This window comes from Pinus tabuliformis, chromosome X (assembly GCF_031772625.1).
Source record: "Pinus tabuliformis cultivar Carrire ecotype Pingquan chromosome X, CPIR1, whole genome shotgun sequence".
NCBI lineage: Eukaryota > Viridiplantae > Streptophyta > Pinopsida > Pinales > Pinaceae > Pinus > Pinus tabuliformis.
In genome coordinates this window covers 459666034-459686161 of record NC_142308.1, presented here as the reverse complement: position 1 = coordinate 459686161, position 20128 = coordinate 459666034, and the positions used below count along the sequence as shown (strand labels likewise).

General features: G+C 34.7%; 1 protein-coding gene across 1 annotated transcript in view; it reads left to right on the top strand.

Annotated features, from left to right (window-relative positions):
• The window catches only part of LOC149140601 (uncharacterized), a 60479-nt gene that overhangs the window by 36005 nt on the left and 4346 nt on the right, over nt 1-20128 (top strand). The gene's annotated exons all lie outside the window — the stretch shown is intronic.

Sequence of the window (20128 nt, the reverse complement as noted above, 5' to 3'; positions counted from 1 at the left end):
TGGATTAAAAAGAGAAAAATGTTGTATAGGAAAGATATAAGAGAGTTTACTGTGGCGCAGAAGATTGGAACACGTCAATTTTAATAATCTAGTAAAGGTTACAAAAACATGGGTTGTGAAGGACATGTCGAAGATATCAAAACCACACTATGTCATCTGCATGCCAATAGGAAAGATAAACTAAGGTCTTTTTCAAAACAAAAGAATATTCTACATCCACTCCTATGGAACTCATCCATACAAACCTCTATGGACCAATGTTATGAACAAAGTTTGTATATGCAGTATAATATTCATCATTTCTAGAATATAAGAATGTTCATCATGGGATGAATAATATATTTATATAAGAATGTTTGAATACAAGTGAGATGGAATATGATTACAAATGAGGGCTCACTTATATAACTAGACAAGTGCCCCTTCGTGAAAATTCATGTCCTTAGAGACATACCTCTTCATTACTATTTATTATTTAATTAATCAATATTATTATTTTTATATATTTATTTGCATAACATTTTCTTCCCCTTTAAAAAAACTTTGTCCTCAAATCTTATTGATGAGGAAGTGTGTCATTGTTTCTTTGTCTTGTAATTTGTTTGCATCCTTCTAAATTCTTGGGGTTCTCATCTTCATTGATACAATATGATAGGATCCACTAAGTGATCAACAAAATTGTCGAACTAAGAAGGGATCTAACCATCCTAAATCAATCTTTTGTGGAATCTTACAATTACTGGAAACTCGAGATGAATTGTTATCACAAGACTCGATTACAGTAACATCGATATTCTTTCAAATATAAGTTACTTGATTCTTATCTGAATGATATAGATTTCCAAACTGGTTGAGATGTCTACTTTTATCATCTGTAAGGAGTTCTTGTGATCTGATTTCCCCTTAAACTATTTGTGGAAATTTCTTGGTTTACTAGAGGTATCTGATTTCTTTCAGGTGCAGCCATTAGAGGAGATTTCAGCATAAAAGTGACCTCCTAAGGAAAAATAATAAAACAAAAATTATGACTTTTGGAGGTAAAATGATATAACTATATTTTTAATTGTATTTTTAGCTTATCTCCTTGTAAGTTTACTCAAATTTAAAGTGTAAACACTCGTTGGATGCAGAATTAAATTCCACATCCAATGTGAACACGTTTTTGAATCTATCTTTATTTTTTATTAATGTGGGTCTTTTTAAAGGTATGCATAATGGGTACTCATTAGATTTGGAATTTAATTCCACATCCAACGAGTGTCTACAATTGAAATTTGAGTAAACCTATAAGGAGATAAGCCAAAAATACAATTAAAAAAGAAAGTAGTTTTTCTTTTTTTTTTCCCTCCACAGTATTTACATGTACCTCTTTTTAAATTTAAATGATTTTGATTAGTTTACATATTATGACATGGAAATTACACTAAAAACTCATGAGCACTTGTTCCATATCATTTTACTTCAAGGATGCATTTAGAATTTCATATAAAATAGCATGATAACCATAAGTGCATACACATTAAAGAAGATGAAAAACACAGGCAACCATGAAAATATGACCACACACAAATTGATAGCGAAGGTCACACAGTGTGGGCTACATCTCTCGAACCTACTCAAACTGGGGAGGTCTTTTGCATTAATCTCAACGAAATCAAAAATGCATACAGGTAAAAAATTACACCTTAGACCTCCAATTCCAAGGACGGCCTGAAAATGCATTGCTTAAAGTAGAAAATAGACTACACAGTTGCATTCTACCCAGTTATGTTACTATGATCCTTGGAGCTCTAGGGAAGCTAAGAGATTCTCTATAGATTCCCTATCGGAGTGAAATATTCCATATGTAATATATCTCGAACTATGTGCTCATATTATTCTGACACTCCTGGTTCTACTCATTCCTATCCTCCTGCAAGGCTACATGCCTCCCTCCCCGTGTTGGTCGAATGATTAGTCTTCAAATAATTTTGGGGGGGCGAACCAATCAAATTCCACCCTTATGGTGTGTTGGCAGCCACCGGAAATAGGTCACGGGAGGCCCGGGTTCAATCTGTAGTCATTGATGTTGTTTATGTCATTTATTGGTTGTTTAGCATTGGTTTTGGTACTATCGATGAACTTTTCGGTGACCATGTCGGGTAGGTTTGACTCCTACCAGTGTTTGTTGTTTATATATATATTGTGGTTTTGATCTGTGCCCGCAAGTCCTCTAGTTGGGTGGCCTGCCCACTGTTATATATTTTTTATTATTATTATTATTTTAAAATGGGAGCCCATCAAAACCATCATCGGATTTTTATGGGTTACCGGACAAATTAAATAGGAAACAATTTGGTCATTCCATCCAGTGATAACTACCAAAATTTTGCTCAGTTAGTGAAACAATTGGCTGCTAATTGGGCATCACGTGGCATGTTCTAATTGGTTTGTACCATGGACTGCGATACTGATTGGATTGTTAACATCATCATCCATATGGTTGATGTCATCTGCCATGTGTCATCCATTGATTTTCTATCTGCTGACCCTACTACCACATCATCATTATGATTTCAACATCCATACTATTGACTTCATCATCTATAATGTTGACATCAATTTCCACATGGCATCATGTGGGTCCCACCCTACAAAAATTTTAGTTGTTTGTCGAAAACTTTAGCAAGCCATAACTTTCACATACGGTGTCGAATTGAGGTGACGTTCATGTTCTTGGATTCAGAATGAATATCTCTTTATTTTGAGATAGGTTTCACCGATTTTCAAGGAATTCGAAAATTTGGCCTCTTAGGATCCTCCTAGATCATTCCTCCCCACTAATGAGATTTTGGGCCTCCAAAAGCCTTATCATCCAACTTGAAGGTGAGGGAATTTCTCCCTCAATTTATCCTTTTCAATCCAATGGACCTTACTTGGATGCATCCCCTTCAAAAAAATACAAATGCACTCCACGTCCCCTCATCATGAAGTCATAGTCCTCCTGTCAAAAATGATGTCTTTAGGTAGCTTGTCTAAGTACATTGATGAAAAATCATTCACTGAAGGAACCTATCCAATATTCTTAATGTCCATGATCAAAGGAGACACATTGAGCTTCAAGTTTTCAACATTCATCATTGAATACATCTTCGTGTATGCTGGCAATTCAAGATGAAAAACATTGTCTCCAATCTTCTCCAAGATGGTTAAAGGACCATATCGAATTGGCCTCAATTTCTTGCCTTCCCCTTTCATTCCATCCTTGTTGATATGGAGCCACACCATGTCTCCAACCTAGAATTGGTGATCAACCTAGTGCTTGTCATGTCGATCCATATATTGAGCTTGACGTTTCTCCAAGTTTTCTTGCATTTCCTGGTGAATCATTTGGATTAACTGAATGAACTTTCATGCCTTGTCCCTGTCACTTTGTTCACTTGATCCTCGTCGTTCCCAAAGACCATTTCTAAGGGACCCTTCAGAAAGTATCCAAACAATGTCTCAAATGGTGAGCTTTGGGTGGATGAATGCATGGCCCTATTGTATGCATGTTGCACATAAGGAAGATGCTCAACCCATAACTTTGAATGCTTGCCATAATAGCCTCAAAGAAAGTGTATCATTATGTGATTCACAACCTTTGTTTTTTTGTTAGTCTATGGATGAAATGTTGTGCTCCTCTTCAATTCGGTGTTCATCATTCTCCAAAAACTTGTCCAAAACTCCCCAAGGAATTGGGAGTCTTGATCAGATATAATGGATGTGGGTGGCCCAAAGTGGACCCACACATACTAAAAGAAGAGTTGAGAAGTTTGATTTGCAGTTATCTACTTCTTACAATGAATTAAGATACACATCTTACTAAATCGATCCACTACGACATACAAATAGTCATGACCTTTCCTAGACATAGGAAAACCACCGACAAAATCCATAGACACACTTTCCCAAGGACGACAAGGAACAGGGAGTGGTGTGTAGAGCCCCAATTTTCTATTAGTGGGCTTGCAAACAGAACACATCACACATCCCTTTACATATTTTGATACAATGTCTTTCATGTGAGGCCAATAACAGAACCTTTTCAAATGACACAAAGTTTTCCCTACACCAAAATGACCTGACACAAGAGAAGTATGTTCTTCTCTGATTACATGGATTCTTTCATTGGTGGGAATACAAAGTTTTCCAAGATGGTACAAAAGTTTTCCCTACAAATGATAATTGTCTACATGTGATCCATGGGTTAGCTTCTCATAAATATCCTTGAAATCTTCATCAATAGCATATTGTTCAACATAACTTTCATGAGACAAAGAATCATTTTGCAAAATAATATATACAGAAATAGCACGGCGAGAGAGCATATATGCTACTTTGTTGCTAGTTCCCTTTTTGTATTTGATTACCCATTGAAAGCGACTGAAGAAATTCCATCCACCTAAAATGACGTGCCTTATGCAAATTGGTTTGTGATTGGAGGTACTATAAGTGATGGTGATCTCTATGAATGATTGTCTCCTTACCAATCAAGTAGTGTTTCCAGCTCTTCACACTTTGCACCAAAGCATATAGCTCCTTGTCATAAGTGGGATAATTCACAAAATCTTGGGAGAAATTTTATAACATGTAACATACAGGTTTCCTTTGTTGCATCAACACTGCTCCCATTTTGTAACCACTAGCATCTGTTTCAATTTCAAAATTTTGTTGGAGGTTAGGCAAAGCCAAAATTGGTGGAGTACTAATCTTCTCTTTCAAGGTATTGAAAGCCTTATGTTTCTTTCCTCCCCACTAAAAGGTTTGTTTCACACTTGTCAAAGCATGCAAGGGAGATATTATGATGGAGAAGTTGGCAATGAACCTCCTCCAATATCGCATTACCTCTAAAAAGTTGTGAACCTTTGTAACATTGGTAGGCTTAGGCTACTTCACAATCACATCAACTTTTAAAGGGTCTATTTTTAACTATCCACCTCCAACAATATGACCTACGTAAACCAAAGAGGTCTTACCAAATTCACACTAGGACATTTTTACATACAATTCTTCTTTTTGCATAACATCAAGCACCTTTTTAACATGTTTCACATGATCTTCCCAATATCTACTAAAAACAAGTATATCATCAAGATACACAAGCACAAAATCATCAAGAAAAGGTCCGAAAATATCATTCATCACCCTCATAAATGTGGTCAGAGAATTGCACAGTCCAAATGGAATTACCAACCATTCGAACAACCCATGTTTTGTCTTGAATGCAATCTCCCATAGATCTTGTTTTTCAATTCTAACTTGATGATAGCCACTGCACAAATCCAATTTTGTGAAATAGACAATATTTTTCAAATGATCTAATAAATCATCAATTTGAGGGAGAGGTAGCATTTTTTACTCTAATTTTGTTGATTTCCCAATAGTCCACACACATCCTCCATGTACCATCCTTCTTTGGCACCAATATTATGGGTGAACCACATGGAGAATAGCTAGGTTTTATGACTCCTTGGTTCAACAATTCCTGGACTTATTTCTTGATCTCCACCATTTCAATTACTGACAACCTGTACATACCCATATTGGGTAAAGGAGCATCCTATTGAAGATGAATTTCATGTTGGATCTCTCGCTTTTGAGCCAACCCACTTCATTCTTGAAAAACCCCACCATAGCTATAAATAATTTCATACAATTATTTCTTGTGAGTGGGAACACAACATTGGAAAGCTTCTTATGCTTCTACATCCTTTTCTCTCACAACCATGATCATGCAACAGTTGATCAATATCTTCATTTGACCTGCACTAACAAGATTTTCACTGATCTTCACACAATGAACCCTGACAATATACTCCACCTCACCTTTCTTGATATGGCATTTGTTTTCATGCCAAAATAAAATTTATTTCCTGTCATACAAATATGGACTCCCCAACACCATCCCATAGATATCCAAAGCTACAACATAAAGATAAAACTCATCTACAAGTTTTGATGCAATCATAAACCTAACCCTGTGTTGCTTGGTTACATGCAGTTTTGCTTTATCACATACCCAGCCAAGAGGGTATGGTTTTGGATGAGGCTTGGTCTCCAACCCTAACTTTTTAACAATGGATTATGAATTAAAGTTTACTTGAGAGCCTAGTTCAAATAAGGTTTCCACTTTAGTATGTTTCACCATAATCCTAATCTGGAACAGTTCACTTTTCTTTCGACCATCAACACAAGACTCATTTGTATAACTTGAACTTGAATGCATTTCATAATTTGTATTAACATGAAGAGAATGGTTACCTTGTATACCCACTGTGGTGATCTATGTCTCATCACTGAAGTCAGATACAAGATCTTGTTTCATAGTTTCCACCATCTTTTGCTTGCCCTTTCCACCAAATCTCTTTGGCTTCAACTCTGGATGCAACTTCCAACAATGTTCATCATCGTGGCCTTCCTTTTTGCAATGTGTACAAGATGGCTTTCCTCCTTCTTCCTTCTTGGTTGTAGTTTCCTTCTTGTCCTTTCCCTTGCCTTTTCCTTTGAATTTTCCATTATGAGGTTTGGATGATGATTTCTTGGGATGATCTTCCTTGTCATGTTTACCCCTTCTTTCAAGATGGATGGCCTTCACACTGTCTGCATCAATAGTAGTAGGCTCAAACAAAAATAAAGAATGCCTAATATAACTATGTAATGCACCAATATACTTTGTTACAGTCTCATGTGAATGTAATGGAATGCCAAATTTTAAATCTTGTTTCTTAAATTATTTTCTGAAACTTTACAAACTTTGGCCCTTTCCTTGCCTTGACCAAAGGATAGAATTGATCTTTCAATGAAAAAACATAATCAGACCATGATGAAAGGATTTTAGCCAACTTTTTACTACCTTTCTGAAGCTTTCCCTCCCACAAGACGAGAACAGTGCCACTCGGTCGAAGAGATGCTAACTATATCTTGGCCTCATCTTCCTCGATCTGTTGAATCTAGAAATATACTTCAATCTGTCTAATCCAATTGTTTAACTTCTCTACACTACATTCTCCATTATATGTAGAAAAATCAAACTTTACATCAAGCTTAAAAAAAGGCTTCTTAGAAGCTTTCCTATGTTGTTTGTTAGAATGATAAGAAGAAGAATAAGAAGAAGAGCTTTCACTGGTAGACAGTGATGGGGGTTCTGGAGGCTCTCCTCCTTCTCCTAGATTTATCAAGGCGATCGTTTAGTTTTTTCTTCACCTTATTTTCCAATGTATTCTCATACTCTACAAACAATTTTCCAACTTTGTTGACCATGCTGAAAAGGCTTTGAGAAAATCTTGCTCTTCCTCCAAACAAGCATATTCATCTACCATTTTTCGGCTTCGTGATATACCCCACTTCTAGATCAAAGGAATTAATTTTACCTTCACCATTTTGGAGCTTGTTCCTAGTTAAAATTCACTCATGCAATCCACATCAAGAAGACATGTTATGATACCAAACTTGATTCACATCTTTTTACTTCAAGGATGCATTTAGAATTGCATATAAAATAGCATGATAACCATAAGTGCATACACATCAAAAAGGAAGATAAACATAGGTAACCATGAAAATATGAGAATACACAAATTGATAACGGAGTTCACCTAGTGTGGGCTACGTCTCTAGGCCCTGCTCAAAGAAGGAAGGTCTTTTACATTAATCTCAATGAAATTAAAAATGCATACATGGAAAAAATTACACCTTATACCTCCAATTCTAGGGACGGCCTGAAAATGCACTGCTCAAATCATAAAATAGACTGCGCAGCTGGATCATGGTGAAATTTCATGAAATTTGAATATAAATTCGACCCAATTATGTTACTGCATTCCTTGGAGTTGTAGGGAATCTAAAAGATTATCTATAGATTCCATGCAATAATATTCTAGGAATATTCTTGTGGAATAGTCCCTACAAAATCTATCTCGAACTATGAACCCACCTTGTTATGGCACTCTTGGTTTCTCTAGTTCTTAGCCTCCTGCACTTCCATTCGCCTCCCTCTCCCCGTTGGTCGAATGATCAATCTTTAAATAATTTTGAGGGGCAGGCCAATCAAAGTCCACCTATGTGGTGTGTTGGCAGCCATTGGAAATAGATCTAGGGATACCTAGGTTCAATCCATGTTTGTTGATGTTGTTTGTGTCATTAATTAGTTGTTTATCTTCGACTCTCATTGGTGTCCATTGTTTATATATATACGATAGTTTTGACTAGGGCATGTGGGTCTGCCAGTTGGGCGACCCGCAGATCATTATATATATATATATATATATATATATATATATATATATATATATATATATATATATATATATATATATATATATATATATATATATATAGACAACTATTTTGAAATGGAAGCCCACCAAAACCATCACCAGATTTTTATGGGTTACCAGATAAATTAAACACGCAATAATTTGGTCAATTTATTCCATCGATAAGTTCCAAAACATCACTCAGTTAGTGAAACGATCAGCAGCCAACTGGGTGCCACTTGGTGCATTCTGATTGGTTTATACCGCTCATTGGGCCATTGACATCATCATTCGTACATCTAACATCATTTACCACATGTCATCCCCTACTTGGTCATATACTCATTGTATGCCACATCATCATGTTGATGTCATCATCCGTACTACTGACATCAACATTTGTACTACTGATGTTAGTTGCCATGTAGCATCTTATGGGTCTTACCCTGAAAAAAATTAATTATTTGTTGAAAACTTCATTGGGTCATAATTTTTGCATATGGTGTCGGATTGAGGTGTCGTTCATGCTGTTGGATTCAAAAAACGAGCTCCTTGATTTGAGATAGGTTTCACTGAGTTTTGATGAATTTGAAAATTTGACCTTTTAGAATCTTCCTAGATCAACACTTTTAAGCTGAAATTTCCTCTAATGAGTCATTTGGTTAATTGTTGGATCTTCATTTGAAATTTTTGTCTTTTGAACTACAACTTTTGAGTACATCTTCACTTCAACTGAATTGGGATAATTTTGAATTGTGGTATTAACTAGATCAGTGTTTGTTCCATTTTCTTCAACTTGAATTTGCACATTTTAATATTTTGATGTTTATTCTTGAATAAGCCAGTGTGTTCTAACTTGTCTTTTAGCGACTTATTATCACTCTTAAGCTTCTTTATTTATGTAAGTAGGTTTTGATTATGATTCTTTAGATGATAAATCTCTTCTTTTTGGAATTGTTGACATTATTCTTAATATCTTTCTCCTCATCTTTTAAAATTTTGATTTGTTCTAATAAGCTTTGATTAAGGTTCTTTAAGCATAAATTTTCTTATTCTTGTTCACATAGTTGCTTCTTGAATTATTTCTTTGTAACCTTAGCCTTCTTGACTTGTTCAAGTAATTTTTCACTCTCACCTCTAAAGTGCAAAATTTCTTTGTCATTTTCTATTACTTCCTTGTAATGCATATCCTATTAATCTTTATATTTTTGTTTTAGATTTCTTGTTTTGCTAAAGTTTGGTTATTTTGTCTTCTAGGTTTTTAATATGTGAAATCTATTTATCTTCCAACTGCAATTTTTCGACATACTAGATTACATTGTCTTGTAGGAGCGATGCTGGGTGTTCAATTTGCATATTCGATTTTGTTTTGTTTAATTATTGAGCCTCAAACTCTATCTTTTGTCGCTGAAGTGTCGCCATTAATTGTTTTATCCCTTCATAAAACTCTATATCTCCTTCTAACAATTATTTGTGTGTGTCACTTTTATATTCAACTACAGTAAAAAAATTGTGACATTTTTCACAGACAACATTTTCATTTCTAAATGACTCTTGACAATTAGAATATCATTCTGAACAAAAAAAGAATTTTTGAAAAGAAACCATGTTTTCTTATGGATTGCATATTTTTGTTTTTTCTTCACTGCATTTTAACTCTTTATATATATATATATATATATTCCATTTTTTTAAGTTCGGCTGGCGAGACATGTCTAGGGGGATTGAACTTTTGATCACTTGGATACACAACGGGTTTCAAACATGGTTTTTCCCAATTGTGCTACCACCTACGAACCTCTAATGTGTGTGTGTGTGTGTGTGTGTGTGACTTCTCTTTATTTTAATTAATATGAATCACTCGTTTTCTTTCAACCAAGAGGCGTGTTGTTTTGAAACTTTTGGATTATCTCTAACCCTTTGAATTTAATTTTAATTATTTATTATATTAAGTGCTACTTCTCAATAGTCACATCTCACAAATTGGTTGTCTTCTTCATGCGAATATGATTGTATGAACCTATGAAGTGACCCCTAGTTCTAAGGACGACTATTTATTTGGATGAGGCTATGGAATAGCACAGAGATAGTTTCTATTGTCGTTTAGGTATAAAAATGACTAGAAAGTGGGAAGTTGGGTCATGTACGATTAGCAGTCAGCAACGATAAAAATGGAGACAACAGTGGATACGAAAAGAATTACATTGAGTTAGTTTTTCCACAACCAAGAATTCAAGGGATTTAGGGAAGTAGGTTCACATATGAATATATGCAGTGAAGTGTCTCGAGTGACAGTAGTGGTCTCTCATCGTTATCGTATCAAGCATTGTATTTTTCGATAACACAACGGTCTCCTATGGGGTAGAAATGGCTATGGAAGGCTTGTCGGGTGGAGCAGGGAATGAAGGGGCTTCCTACATAGGCAGTTGATGGCCTAGTGTTTGTTCATTTTTTTAACTCTATTTTGTTTTTGTTTTATTTTTTATTTTTGTTTTTGTTTTTTTATACATAACTTTTTTTTTTATAATATATTTTTTTTAATAACCTTTTTTTCTTTTTTATTTCTCTTTTATATAATATGTATAATTTTGTTTTTCTCTTCTTCTTTTTAATGGACAAAGCCCTGATGGTGGAATTTAGAACCTCAATAATTAATGTGGCTAGAAGCCTCAAATGAACAACAACGAACTTAACAAATAATTATGGCCAAAGGCCAAATCAGACTAGTTTTGTGAAACATTTGAGCGGCTAGAGAATCAAACATCTATGATACCAAATGTTATGAACAAATTTCATTTCACAACAGAATATTCAAATTATCTGGAATACAAGGACGTCCATCATGGAATGAACAATATATTCGTATAAGAATGTTTGGATATGATTGCAAATAAGGTCCCACTTATATACCAGGACGGGTGCCCCTTCATTAACAGTCATGTACTTAGAAACATGTCTCTTCATTACTAATTATTATTTAATTAATCATTATTATTATTTATTATGATTTATATTATTTTTATACATTTATTTTCATAACAACTAACCGAGACTCAAACATTGAAAAGTGAGAAGTATTTCATGTTGTTAATTGATAACTATATAAGAATGATATGGGTTACCTTCCTTAGAGAATAATATGATGGTTTTGAAAAAATCAAAGCTTTCAAGGCTTTGGTTGAAAATGAAACTGATCTAAAAATCTAATGCCATTGAAATTATAGAGGAGGTTAGTTCGCTTCAAATGTATTCAATAGTTTTTGTGAACATCATGGAATTAAAAGACAACTAACTATTGCAAGAACTACAAAAAAAATGGAGTGGTCGAAAGAAAAAATTGAACAATGTAGGAAATGGCGAGAACCGTGCCCTTTGAAACTTAATTACCATAAATATTTTGGGGAGAAATTCACAAAATAATATATATCTTGTATAGTCTAGATCAAATCAGAGTAAATGATATTAAAACACCTTACAAACTATGGAAATGTAGACCAACCATTGTCAAACAATTCGAAGTATTTGGAAGCAAATGCTATATCAAGATAAATGATGATGATTTTGGGAAATTTGATTCCAAATTTGATGAATGAATTTTTCTTAGATATGCATATAGAAGCAAAGGATATAGATGTTACAACAAAAGGATAAGAAAGTTTGTTGAGTGCATTGATGTAAAAATAGATGAAGTGTTGCCTCAAACCTAGCCACAACCAATTATCTAGAGAATGATGAAAAATAAAGAGAAGGTGATTCATTGCATCCAAGAACTCCATCCAAGTGTGTTCAAAAAAATTATACAAATAAGCAAATTCTTGGAGATAAGGAAACAGGACTAGAAACCATAATGAAGCTTGTTATCACAATAACCCATGATAACTCAACTATGCTACCCTTAATAGAACCTCAAATTTTTCTCAAGCTAGTCAAGATGAAAATTCTGTTAAGGCTATGAATGGAGAACTAAATCAGATTGAAACGAATGAGACATGGGAATATGTTCCAAGACCTAAGGACAAGAATGTGATTGGAACCAAATGGGACTACAGAACTAAAAGAAGATGGACAAGTAGTAAGGAATAAAGCAAGACTTATATATAAATGATATAAATAAGTCGAATGTATGAACATCAAATAAACTTTTGCTCTAGTAGCTAGACTTGAAGCACTAAAGATGTTCTTGGCCTTTGCATGTTTTAAGGGCTTAAAGTTTATTAGATGGATGTAAAATCAACATTTTTAAATGGATAACTACAAGAAGAAGTATGTGTTTGATAGTCTGATGGATTTCAGCTATCATAAGATAGGGAATATGTGTGCATATTGAAGAAATCTATGTATGGTTTAAAATAGGAACTTAGGGCCTAGTACTTCATATTGGATAAATATCTTTAGCAACAATGCTTCAAAACAGGGGCAACAGGTAGTAACCTTTACATCAAAACTAAAAAAGATAAATTTCTAATCATTGTTTCTATGTGGATGAAATAATTTTTGGAAGTGATTGTTGGGCCTCAAATATGCCCATTTTTCCACTGTACAATATCACTATTCATAAACTAGATTCCTATATTTTTAACTCATTTCATACCATAATTCCACAACTTGCTGCCAATTCATATCTTACACTTCATGGTTGATTATCATTAGTTTTATTAACTTTTAAATGATTAGAGATGACTTTTCTATGATTTTCTAATGATGGTTTTGCCAAGTTTATTTACTGCAGGGATTCATTGCCGAAATTCTTCATAAGTCAATTAAACTAATTTCTACATGTTAAGTACATAATGCTTGTAGATTAAAATCTAAATTTGTGATCAAATGAAGAAGAATATTGTGATTCTGAGACTTGGAGCTTGTTCAAATTACCCTCATTCAGGTAGCCTAGAAATTGATTGTCAAAAATTGTCATCATGAAGAAGTTATGGTCAGCGCAATTCTTAAGTACATAATCGGTGCCAAAAATCTGAGTTAAGTACAGAATCGCTAGTTTTGATGGTTTTGGGTCCGCCACAGTTTCGAGTTAGCCACGGTTCCATGGATTTTGAATTGAAGATTTATTTGTCTCTTTTTCAAGCTATATGGAGTTGCAATCAAATATTCTATATCCCAATCATGGTATTCATTGATCATGAGATTTCCCAAGGCAAATTTGTCATAACCAATTCCAAAAACATAATTTGAAATATATTTTTGTAGTTTGTTGGCATTTGGCTAAGATCAGATCCTTGAGTTCTGGATCTCAAATTGTGAAAGCATAGTATAGAGAGGGAGAGTTACATAGAGGGATATTGACATATAGGAGATTTACACACAAGAGTTGCAGGTTACACATAGAGGAGTTACGTAGGAGAGGAAGCACAACTACAAGGTTGTTGTATATTAAACTTTTGTTTTTGGATGAATAAAGGATGATGAAGTTGTTGTAGCTTTGGTACCCATTTTTTGAATTGGGCTTTTACCTGCAAAACATGGACAGGAAGGGCCACCTGAACCCATTGTGTTTGCAGGGTTAATTTAGATTAAGTGTGAATTTTAGTATTTATTTCATTTTGCCTATTATAATTTTATTCCTTGCAAATGGTTTGAATTAGATCTAATTGTTTTATCAATTTATTTTGCATTTTAGATTATGTAATTGCTTCCTTATTTATGGTGTGATCCCGGGAATGGTTTTAGGAAATGTGTTTTGTTTCAGTCAATAGATTTATATTTCATTTCCAAGTTGTTTGCTAAATAGTTTTCAGAATTCCAGCACTTCAATCCATATTCTATATTCATTTATGTTTTGTAGATTTGAGTAGAGAGTTGAAATTTGAGTAGAGGGCAGTGAGTGCACTTTTGTTTGTTTCACTTTGCAGGTTTTGGATTAATAACTCATCCACATTCTTCTCTCGGCTGCATTCTGTACCCAGGCTACATTTTGTACTCAGGATTCTTGTAGCCACATTATGTACTCAGGATTCTTGTAGCTGCGTTCTATACTCAGAATTTCTCTGTTTTAGTTGATTGGTAGAATTTAGTTTGGAAGCGTAAGTTGTGTGATTTCAATTAAGCATGTCATGATTTTTTAAGTTGAATAGAGTAATTATCATAGTTAGTCATTTATTGATTTTGCTGTTTATGGAATTAAATATAGTTTGTTAATAAATTGCATTGTGTGAGAAATTAGCTTTAGGATTTTACATGTTGAGTTGTTTTGAATCAAATAGAACTCATTTAAATAGATCACTCATTAGTTCTCAATAATTTTTAATTAGTTCATCATTTGATTAGAGTTATTCCTTTGTTTGAGCATGTTTTTATCAATATATTAGTTTCAAACTAGGAATAGAAATTCCATACTTAATTTAGGAATAGATTTCAGATTTCATGATGTTAGTTTAGGTTACACACTCTAACCTTGTGTGACCTACACTTGTGCCTCAAAGCTTACAAGTCTCGGATTGATAATTTAATGTTGGAATTATAACACATATAATTTCCCCAACATTTTTGGCGTCATTATCGGGGAGGTGCTAAAGGGATTAGAGCATAGTTTCTTTCACAAGTTTTCAGTGTGATCTTAGTTGCAGGGCAACTAGAGGGCAGAGAGTGTATGGTAAGACGTGAGTGAAGAGCCATGCATCCACTATGGTGGGGTTGCTCCAAAGTTTGGTTGTCCAAGTAAGCAAGTTTGGTGAGTTTTATTGTAATTAGTTTTAATTCATTTAGATTAAAAATTCAAGCTCTTTAAAGATAAAACATTTTTGGGGTGTTGTAAGAACCCCCAGGTACTAATCCATGTTGCAAGACAGGGATCATCAACTAGCAAAATAAATTCAAGGAACTATTGAGATCTTGAAGAATTTCCCTCGAAGTACTTTCTCAAATCCTAGCGGTAGTGGGGATATCTGCCTCTCAGGAAGAGTTCATCCTAACCACATTCAGGAAATTATCTATCTCTCCACAACCAGAAAAGGATTTGGAAGTCTCTCTTGATTCCTCTTTCCTATCTACCAAATAGATCGATAACTCATGTACCAAATCCGATGGGGAGCATTTTGTTGAACATGAGATCGAAGAACTTTCACCATACCCAACAGCAAGCCTTGTATGCATTCCTGAGACCAATTATCCAAGTTTGTCTGGCATGAACGAGGAGGGTTGTTAGAGTGGTCCAAATCAAGAAATGGACCAATACCATCAGGATTACATCGAGCATTGGTTCCAAATCATAATCCATTCAAAGTACCACTCTCATCTTCAAATACTCTTTGTATCACATCTTTCAAAACTGTTGATTTTTCATGCTCATGTACCTTCTAAAGTTTATATGTTAAATCTAGGCATGAATATATATTTGTACCTGATCCACACATGGCTTCATTGGAAGTACTCTTTCACTTAAAGGAGGACTTATTTTCTACAATAGAGTAGGAAAGTTTGCATTGTAATAAATAAATAGAATAGTAAAGAGAAAAATAAGCCTTGTTGTGAAAACCAGCTTGTATGGTGCAACTTGGCATGAACCTTGCTTGAAAACCAGGTAACTGGCGGGAAAAGTTCCCAATAAAGTTTGTAAATTTGTATGAGTTCTGCAAATCATGTATCTTGCAAATCATTATGTTTATACTCGGGTTGGTTTATGTGGGATCCCTTAAGGCCCACCTATCAACAAGCCTTGTCCCATCGACATCAACACATTATTTGGGATCAAGGTTAGGGTTAGATAAGGTAACTAGGAGCCTGAATGCCTTAATGGCGGGTATCCTTGTCACCTACTAAGGAAATACATCAATATTTCTTGGTGGATGAATTCTGCAGTCCATTCAACTTTGAAAAATCCATTAATGGATGGTAGAATGTACCTAGTGCCTTGATTCCCATTGACATCAAAGGTGGGATATCTCGCATTGGTTAACAATCTCCTCAATGGCCAGTAATCCAATGATTCTTGCTTATGTTCGACATCAACACCATTTATTTACATATGCAAGATTGCACATGCATGTGAAGCGATTGAATACTATATGGTTTTGTGATCTCAACACAGGTTTGTAGCAGTTTGGATTTTTGTATCAACATTTCCATTTTCATTTGCAGCAGTATATTCATTTCAATACAGGCTTCCATATAGCATCATGGCCATTCATTTGCAATAGCAGTCACCTTTCCTCAGTTGTTTGGGGACATACAACTCCTCAGGCATGGGGGAGAAGGGGACCTTCATTTCATCCTTCATCCTTCTTCAGCAGGCCAGATCAGTAGTCACATCAGCTCCATCCAATTCATCTTCCACTTCATCCTGCAGCACCAAGCACATCAACAATAAAGGTAAAACTTGAGGTAAATTTGGCTTAAGATTCTCTAATTCATTAGAAGGTTTAGGAAACTTAATGATTCACCACTTCTCATTCCATGCATTTTATCTTTCATAAATCATTATCCTTCTATTTTCCTTCCATTTTCCACTCATAATAAAAATACTTATACTCTGATTACAAGACCATGTTAAAAGAAAATCCTTATGATATATTAATAAAGGCAATCTCTATAGTGTCTTCTCCTCCCATGATAAAAAGAATTATATTCGGAGGATGAAGTCATTACTGTCATGAAATGATAAAGGAAACCACCTATAAGCATTGGCCTTGCGATGACAGAGTATGCAAGCACCCATCCACATACTTACCATATCCATCACCACCTCATTTCATCCATCATCTCTTCCTCATCCATCCCTTTCTTGTCCTCAATTTGTATTGCTCAGTAAATTAGTATGATATGTTAAATGTGAAGAGTGTTGCTCCACAAGAACCAACACCTCCAAATATTCAAGCAGTGTTTCTCCACAAGAACCAACACCTCCAAATATTAAAGCAATGTTGTCCCACAAGAACCAGCATCTACAAAATAATGTCAAGAATCTGTAAATGAGCAAGGGATTTGTTTGCATGAGGACATGAAAATCCATAGGCATGGGGGGATGTTGGGCCTCAAATATGCCCATTTTTCCACCATACAATACCATTATTCATAACCTAAATTCCTATATTTTTAACTCATTTCATACCATAATTCCACAACTTGCCGCCAATTCATATCTTACACTTCGTGGTTGATTATCATTAGTTTTCCTAAATTTTAAATTATTAGAGATGACTTTTCTATGATTTCCTAATGTTGGTTTTTCCAAGTTTATTTACTGCAGGGGTTCATTGTCAAAATTCTTCATAAGTCAATTAAACTAGTTTCTACAGGTTAAGTACATAATGGTTGTAGATTAAAATCTCAATTGGTGATCAAATGAAGAAGAATCTTGTGATTCTGATACTTAGAGATTTTTAAAAGTACCCTCATTCAGGTAGCCTAGAAATCATTTGTCAAAATTCGTCATCATGAAGAAGTTATGGTCAACGCAATTCTTAAGTACATAATCGGTGCCGAAATTCTGAGTTAAGTACAAAATCGTTGGGTTTGACGGTTTCAGGTCCGCCACGATTTCGGGTCAGCCACGGTTCCATATATTTCGGGTTGAAGATTTATTTTGTTTCTTTTTCAAGCTAATATATGAAGTTGCAATCAGATATTCTATATCTCAACCATGTTATGCATGGATCATGTGATTTCCCAAGACAAATTTGGCATAACCAATTCCAAAAACATCATTTGAAATGTATTTTTGTAATTTTGTTGGCATTTGGCTAATATCAGATCCTTCAGTTTTGGATCTCAAATTGTGAAAGCATAGTATGTAGAGGGATATTTACATAGAGGAGAGTTACACACAAGAGTTGCAGGTTACACATAGAGGAGTTACGTAGTAGAGGAAGCACAACTACAAGGTTGTTGTATATTAAACTTTTGTTTTTGGATGAAATGAGGATGATGAAGTTGTTGTAGCTTTGGTGTCTATTTTTTGAATTGAGATTTTACCTACAGCACATGCACAAGAAGGGTCGCCTGAATCCGTTGTGTTTGCAGGGTTAACTTAGATTATGTAAGTGTGAATTTTAGTATTTATTTCATTTTACCTATTATATTTTTATTCCTTGAAAATGGTTTGAATTAGATTTAATTTTTTTGTCAATTTATTTCTACATTTTTTTTATTATAGAGGAATCAGCAACTGGAGCAGCCTCGCAACTCGCGTTACACAGGGTCAATTCTGACCGCTACCACTATAACCCCTGGGAAACTGCGCCCGCCCCTCTCCACAGCTTCCGGGCTAGTCCGGGGGATTTGAACTCGTGACCTTCAGTACGGAGCCCGCCTTTCTAACGAACTTCACCGCATTGTGATTACCAACTCGCCTACCCCCATGGGGCTCAATTTATTTCTGCATTTTATATTATGTAATTGCTTCTTGATTTATGGTGTGATCCCGGGAATAGTTTTAGGAAGTGTGTTTTGTTTCATTCAATAGATTTATATTTCATTTCCAAGTTGTTTACTAAATAGTTTTTAGAATTCCATCACTTCAATTCATATTCTAGATTCATTTATGTTTTCTAGATCTAAGTAGAGGGCAGCAATTTGAGTAGAGGGCAGTGAGTGCATTGTTGTTGGTTTCACGTTGCATGTTGTGGAGTAAGCACTTGATCTCATTTTGTACTCGGTCGCATTTTGCACTCGGCTACATTCGGTACTCAACCACATTCTGTACTCACGCTGCATTCTGTACTCAGGCCACATTTTGTACTCAGGCTGCATTATGTACTTAGGCCGCATTTTGTACTCAGACCACATTTTGTACTCAGGTCGCATTATGTACTCATGTTGCATTATGTACTCAGGATTCCTGTAGCCGCATTTTGTACTCATGCTACATTCTGTACTCAAGATTAATGTAGCTGCATTCTGTACTCAGGATTCCAGTAGTTGTGTTCTGTACTCAAAATTGCTCTGTTTTAGTTGATTGGTAGAATTTAGTTTGAATAGAGTAATTATCATATTTAATCATTTGTTGATTTTGCATTTTATGGAATTAAAGATAGTTTGTTAATAAATTGTGTTGTGTGAGAAACTAGATTAGGATTTTACATGTTGAGTTGTTTTGAATCAAATAGCACTCATTAGTTCTCAGTAAGTTTTAATTAGTTCATCATTTGATTAGATTTATTCCTTTGTTTGAGCATGTTTTTATCAATAGATTAGTTTCAAACTAGGAATAGAAATTCCATACTTAATTTAGGAATAGATTTCAGATTTCATGATGTTAGTTTAGGTTAGACACTCTAATACTATGTTACCTACGCTTGTGCCTCAAAGCTTACGAGTCTCGGATTGATAATTTAACTTTGGAATTATAACACATATAATTTCCCCAACAGTGATGTTGACCCTATGAGAAATAGTTTTGCAACTCACATGCAAGGGTTTGAAATGTCTATGCTGAGGGAATTGTCTTTCTATCTTGGTATCCAGGTTCGTCAATAAGAAAACAAAAGGCATATTTTTCTCTCAAACCAAGTACATTAAAGGAATATTAAAGAAATTTGATAAGGAATGTTATGCACCCATGAACACTCCCATTACAACATGATACCAACTCAGTAAGGATGATGAGACTCCATAATTAAATCACGCCATGTACAAGTTCATGATTGACAGCCTTCTTTACTTCATAGCATCAAAACCGAATATCATGCAAGCAATAGATTTGGTGGGCAAATTTCAATAAAACTCAAAAGAAACTCATGTGAATGTAATCAAAAGGATATTAAGATATCTACAAGGCACCATAGTTTATGGTTTATGGTATCCAAGGGGCACATATCTTACTCTCAGAGCTTATAAAAATGCAGATTGGGCTGGAAGTGTTGATAATAAGAAGAGCACAAGTGGGGGGGGGGGCTTCTTTTTAG